We start from the raw sequence: 7,608 nt of genomic DNA on the forward strand, positions 1-7,608 counted from the left end.
GCACCTGAGTACAGAAGCAGTCTGCCCAATAGAGAGCCCTAGGTCAGAGTGAGGAGGCACAAGCACACGCCCTGCCTCTGCCCTGGAAGCAGTAAGAAAGGCTGGACAGAACAGCTGTAGCCTCTGCTTACTGCAAAGTGAACAGCTCAGGAGAATCGTGGGGAGGCTGGAGCTCACACCACCACCAGGTGGCAGTCTGACCAGACCCACGTTTTCTGGCATCTGGGGCAGACCGCCAGTCCGCTGGGGCACCAGAGCAGAATTAGGAACACCTCCTGTCCTCCAGAAAGAGATCACCAAGACATGCCAATGCCAAAATGATGCAGCTGTGAGAACTGCCCGCAGGTTTTCAGACCATCACACAGAAGATCCTTTGAGCCTGCATACTCACACTGCATCCAGTATCACAAACTCTTCTCTCTACCCAACAGCTCACATTCCCACTCTCCACCAACACTCTACAGGTTGACCAGGGGCCTCCCATGCCTAAACCCTACGGTCAATCCTTGAAGACTACTTGATCTGGCAGCGCCCTCCACTTCCCTCCTGGTTTTCTTGCCCTCTGGTTCTCTGGGCTGATGCTCCTCTGCTCTCAACATGAGTTAATCCCAGTGTCCTTGACTCTGGCTTTCAGCCCTTACCTGCACTCACCTCCTAGTGACACCTCCTAGGTGACATCACTTGAATCGCTGTCTCCCACTCACTCCAGTGCAGGCCCAGGCCTCTCTTCCCACTCCCACATCCTGGACCCAGCTGCCCAGCTGCTATGCTGGCTGACTGCTGTCAAGTGCATCACAGCTGCCACCTTTGTCTCCTGAGCACCACAGGAAGAAGCCACAGCCGCATCCCATGAGCCTGCAACAACTCAGGGTCAAGGTTAACAACAGAGGCACTCCTGCAAGACCCAGAGGAATGAGTTCTGATCAGCTGCAGGCACAGCACCATTGCAGATCGGTGTGCAGGAGAAAGAACAGGTTCTGGAATGGAAACCTAGAGCAGCTTCTGCTGAAAGTGCCCAGCAGCCTCAGCTCCAGGGACCACTGCCCCAACTGCCTCTAAAGGGACCTCCTTGGAAGCACTCACTAACCAGCCCTCCCTCACCCAACTTTCAGAACTTCCCTCCCAATTCTTTCACATCTAGCCTAGCTTGTTTTCCTGACCAAACCCTGATGGATATGCTCTGTACAGACCAGCTTCTAGATCCCTTAGGGAAGTACAGCATCAAAGACTGGAAAAAAAATATCCAAGACACAGCACAAGGCTCCGCATGATACTGCCACAAATCTTCTTTATGCTACCTCAGTAAGATGACTGTCCTTCCAGGAGGTGCTCAACCCAGAAAACATGCCACCTTGACTCTTCTTCCTCCCACACCCCTACCCAATCTTGTCACCAGATAATAGCTCTTCCTGCAAGACCCGCCTGTCAGCTGTCCACTTGGCCCCAGGCCCATCACAACCACCCAGACTCAAGCCTCCAACACCATCTACCCAGTGAACACAATGGCCACCTGACCAGTCCCACCATCTACCCTTGCTGCCCTGGAGCCTGTATGAACCAGAGGCAGAGGCAAGGCTAACCCAGACACCATCACTTGCATGCTCATCTTACATGCTGACAATCCCTTAGTTAAACCATGTTGGACTGCAGCCATCAGGGAAACAAGTCAACAAGGAATGAACCTGTTTTAAGACCATCACCTTTTCAGTAAGAACAGTTGCTGAGTTGAAGACATTAGGAACAGGCATCAGTTGTCAGTTAAAAACAACGCAGGTACTTCCCAATGGCTTTCCCTGTATGAGAAGTGTGTGAAGTTGACACACATCATCAACATCGCTTGGTATTTGAGGAGTCACTGCTGAGCATGAAACAAGGAAGGGATCAGATTCTAGGAATAGGTTGTGAACAACAGCACAGGTGAGGGCAATTTTCAACCCAGGTGGGAAACCACTGATTTAACACACTCTGGTGTGAAGCTGCTGGCCTCTAAGTGCTAACAGTGAAAATACACACAGGCAGGAAGAAGACAGGCTGGATAGACTCTCAAGAACAAACACATGGGGTGAGGCCACAGCTAACCAGCAGGCCCTACGTGAACAGTGCTTCAGCACAGCAAGGGTTAGGTATGGGGCGGGGGCCTCAAGCATGAGCTAGAGCTAATTTATTAGCGCCTTAGCCATTGCCAGTTCTTTTGAGTTTTTATCAGAAACAGCAGCTTTAGGACTTTTACCAGAGCCCACTGAAAGTTTTTGAAGACTCCCCCTTTGTATCACTAGTGGCACACACTGAACAGCTCTGGAACCCCACTTTCACTCCAGACTTGATAATGTTTCTCCAGATTTCGGACTAATCAACATGGCAAGAGGAACTGACCTGCAGCAGTCATCTACACGACAGCCGACATCACAGCAAGCTTCTTCACACACTTCTCATACTGTCAAAAGCAAGAGAAGCAAGATTTTCATCATGAAAATCTGCAGATGTATTTTCTCAGTTCCAAGTATAGTTCCAAGGGCTGGGATGCAGATCAGTGGTAGAGCACTTGCCTCCCATGTGCCTGGTCCTGAGCTCATCCCTACCACTTCAAGAAATAAAAGGAACTGTCCCAGCAAGATTTTCTGAACCCTTATGCAAATATAGAATAGACTGACGTATTCAAGATCCAGTTAACTGCAGTTGAGGAGCTTCCACCTAACTGCAACAGGAAGGGACTCATCTGCAACATGACAACATGCTTCAAGGTAGGTACCAAGAAAAACACAACAGAAGGCTACAGAGACCTTCCAAGCACTGAACATGCTCAGTTAAAAGAGCGTACTGCTGCCTGCTCTCAGTATGAAGATGTTTTCAAAAACGAAACATATACACTCTCCTTGCAGTCCAACATCATGAGGTAAACACCTGTGACTCTGGTGACAATGAACACTAACTCTGAACTCCAATTAAGAAAATGGTATCCACCTTCTCCAAGATTCCATTCTTCTCACAGTAGACCTGCACTATAAAAAATTATGCTCACGGGGCTGGGGTGGTGGCTCAGTGGTAGAGCGCTTGCCTAGCATGTGTGAGGCACTGGGTTCAACACTCAGCACTGCATATAAATAAATAAAATAAACATCCATTGACAACTAAAAAATATTTTTTTAAAAAATTATGCTCACTTACTATTATAATGCCTGGAATTTTCTCAGTGGAAATTAGCAAAAAAAAATTTTTTTTCTTGTGATATAAATTCTTATATAATATCTTTATTTTGCCTATTAACCTACAAAATATAAAATATTTACCTTCTGCCCCTTTATAGAACTAGTCACCTATCCCAGGTTAAGTCAGCGAAACCCCCTAGTCTTCTGCACAGAGGCAGAGTCAAGACACATTTAGCCTGTCTTTAATTTTCTCAATTGCCATTTTACATTTATCCCTGATAACTTTTTACCTTATTGATTTTAGCACTTCATTACAACCTGTCAAAATATTTTAAAATTCTAATTCTAAAAATGAGCTGTCTCCTAGCACGACTCCTATTCTTATTCAAATCCCTGATAGAAGTGTTAGACAGGACAGGTGTCAAATATGACACACTTCTTATGAAATTCTCACTTGTCTATCAGAATTCTAACTTTTTGAGACAGAGTACTACTGTGCTGCTCAAGCTGGTCTGGAACTCAGGCTACTCTCCTGTATACAAATATACCACTACACTTTCCCATGACCCTAAGCAAAGACACTCCAAACTCTGCCTATGCTGGAGCCACAACCATCCCAGCCCACAACCCGAGTTTAACATCTGAAACTATCCAGGTTTTCACTTCTGACTTGAGCTTCCTCACTCAATACTGCCATTCCTTACATCTTTGCCACTTGAGACACTTTGCCTTAGCGGAAGTCACAATTTTTCTCAGCAGAAAGGGAAAACTTCAGAAAGGACCATGGTCTCCATCTCTCCTCCCTAAACCCTGCCTCATATGGGGCAGCCCTCTCACCAAGTCCACCCCATTTCTACATGGACTGCCACCATCTATAATCTGCAACTTCCCAATTCCATATGATAACGTAAAACCAAATAGGAGCCAACCCAGGAGTCTGCAGACCTCAGGCTGACCTGCCTGACACCCACATCCCAGCAGGTCACCAGCTGCCCTGCTTCTCCTGTCACCCAAGGGATCACCACAACACCATGTAGGTGCTGCTCTACAGCTCACCACCAAACGTTCCTGACTGATCAGGAATGTCGCTCACTCTTGGTGTTGAAACATCCTACTGAAAAATGACACTCTCTCACACAGCATAGGAACTTTAAGACACACTCACAAGTCTACAAACTTGAGTGACCAAGAGCAGTCTGTGACCAAGAGCAGGCTGAAGACACACCACAGCAATCCCAAACACCTGGCTGGCCTTCTATATACCGAGTATTGTTTTATCTTCCAAGGGGAGGCAGGGAGGCTGAGAAAGACACTTTTAACTGCTCTTTAAACAGTCCAACCTTAAGAATAGGTGCATGTCTGCATTTTACTGGCCACCTTCACATTTAAAGTAAGATTCCTGTGATGTGGATGGCTGGCTTTCCCTCACCATCACAAACCTACTGGAGCACCACACCTGCAGGACCTAACAAGGAGTGCCCCACCCTCTTCCCGACCTCCCTTCTGAAGACCTGGCAAGAGTTTAGAAGACTTACCCCAGAGAAAACCAACTCACATTCACACTCAGTTCTGCTTACAACTGCAGGGCTCAAGGACCCAGGAGAGAATGCTCCCTCCTCAAAGCAAATGTTTGATCACTAGTATACTCCAGGGGCAGAGAAAAAGAACTAAGAATCCTGAAACTGGAAATTACCCTGGAGTCCTCTGGGCCCTGCCACTTCATTTACATTGTCAAAACCTGTAGATTAACCTGAAATAGCCTTCAAATCAACCCCTTCTTTCCATTTCCTCCACTGTCGCCTTAATTAAGGCTTACTTCATTTATTTACACAACATAATTACATAATTAAAAGAACACAGGGACTGCTGGATCAGACCTCTGGACTCTGCCCTTTCACCCCTTTAGCTAGTGACAGCAGGTGAGCCATTTTCCCCAGAATGAACCCTTGCTTCTCTCCCTTTCTCACAGGCACTGCAGACACCTTCCTCCCTGGGCCTGGATTCTAGTCCAACCATCCTCCTACCAACAGGCCTGTTCCTGTCATTCCAGGACACAAAGTGTGCATCAGAATCAAGAGCACAGGTCAGGTAATCCTGCCTAGATTCTCCTTCATCTCTTGTACTCAGCCCAACCTGTAATCCAGGTGTAACCAGGGGTAACTCTCAACTGAGAGTTGTGCACCAGGGGCCTCTGGCACCTTGTGCCTTTCCCTGGAGTGGTGGACCCTTCCTCCCTACCCCTCTTCCACCAGAGGGACACCACATCTGCTCCACAGCTAGGTTCTAAACCTGCAAAGGCTACAGGGTTTGCTGGCCATTAATGGAGACAATCTGCGCCACCGCTCCCCACCTCCCCATCTCCACATCACTGGGTACCTGCACGGCCAGTTCTCAGAGCATGAGTTGGGACAGAACCACATGGCAGGCCACTGAGCTGTGACAGCCTTAGTCGCCCTCATGTCTGCACCTCCAGGTCTTAAAACTGTACCACACACCTAAGAGCTTCCAGTAAATGCTCAACAAAGGAATCAACTGAATGAGCCAGCTCAAGACCAACCTGGTGAAAACCCAGGGGAAAGGACCAGACTTTTCACAGTAAAACAGACCCATGTCTTCAAGACGCCAGCACACACTGATGTTCCACTTCATAGGGAACTGCAAAGGCTGAGAAAAACAGCACCACCCTGCATGGATGCAGCCACTGAGAGGCACAGAAGCCAAGCACCTGTGGAAAGCCACAGGACTGAAAGAGAGAACCAATCTTTAAACCGAATCTTGTTCTTAGATAAAATGCTTCTCATTTAAACAGACCTGCATGCTACCCAAGCTACAACACCCGGCACCTTCCATGAGCAAGGCGGCTTCCTGAGACTGCAGGGAGGGTGAAACTTCATTTCCCACCCCTCACTTAACTTTGATAATCTGAGCTAATGCCAATTTCTGGGAGGATAAAACAGACACCCAAAATACTTTGGAATAACCACAAAATAAACATTTCCTTTCTTTATCCTTTTTTTTTTTTTTTTAGTCACTCACAACAGCACAAAACTAAACAGCTTAATTAGCAAATGCCACTGAAAGGAGGGCAGCTGCAGTCGCAGCATGACACAGTGTGTCCGCCAGCTGACGAGCCACAGGCAAGGGAGTCACTGTCTGCAAGCTCCAGTGTGGGTGGAACAGGGTCCAAATGCTGGTGACAGACACTAAGCCTCACCCCAGCCTCGAGACAACAACGCAAGTGTTCGCAGGGCAGAAGATAAACATAAGAAACGCTATTAACTAAAAAAAAAAAAAAAAGGCAACAACTAAGAATCTATTGGTCTAGTCTTCTTTCCATAAACCAGGTATTAAACTAAATACTTTTAAGTGCCCAAAAGTCTCTGAGTTAGGAACAAGATCTTAATCAAATTCAAATACAATATGGATCTATTTAAGACATCATTAATATCAAAAGACTGCTACCATACAGGACACTATTTTCTGGTGGGTTGTTTTATTTTGTTTTGTTGAGATACTGGAGAATATACCCATTGAGCTACTTCCACGGCGCTTTTTATTTTATTTGAGACAGGGTCTCACTAAGTTGCCAAATCTGATCTTGAACTTGTGACCATCCTGCCTCAGCTGGGACTACAGGACTTCACCCACTATACCTGATCAAAACACATTTTCTGACCACAATCCAATTTTAGAAATATGACCAAGATTTATTCAAAGAAATCCCTATGAAATTTTTTCAAACATGTTAAACCAAGAATCATTAAAGGAACCCTAAGAAAAATTAGAAAATATACCTAACTACTGAACATATTTATTGAATGAAATAAACACTTCATGAACTAAGTATCAAAAATATTTTACTTCATAACCTACCCCTTCCTTACATGAAACAAAAACTGGGCAACCTGCTATCAGGTCCCTCTTGCCCCTACAGGAATCCTATTTCTGTACTTCACACTGAATAAATCATACTCCTTTCACTCTTGCCAAAACAACAACAAAAACCACTAATCATAAAGAAAGAGTGAAGTCAACGACACTAAAAGAACTTTAGGTCCAAAACACCAAAGATTAAAAATCACACATATGCAAACCAGAACAAAATGTTACAACACATAATGATAAAGGATTATAATCCACACATAGAAAGGTTACCCCAAAAAAAGAAAAGAAAATTGGGCCAAAGAATTAAGAGGTCTTTCACAGAAGAATAAACAGATACAGCAGTATATTAAAAGAGGCCCAACTTCAACAGTAATAAGGGAAATTCACATTAAAGCCATATGAGATCTGACACACCCACCAGAAGAGCAAGGCTGAAAGCCTAAGACAAGATAAACCACTGGCGCAGATGGGAAGAACCAGGAGCCGCTGCACTGGCAAGCCACTCACTGGTGCAGCTGCCCAGAAAGTGACCTGGGGGCTCATCAGGCTGAAGGCAGGCTGGCCCCATAACCAAGCA

This window comes from Marmota marmota, unplaced genomic scaffold (assembly GCF_001458135.2).
Source record: "Marmota marmota marmota unplaced genomic scaffold, marMar, whole genome shotgun sequence".
NCBI classification, from domain to species: Eukaryota; Metazoa; Chordata; class Mammalia; order Rodentia; family Sciuridae; genus Marmota; species Marmota marmota.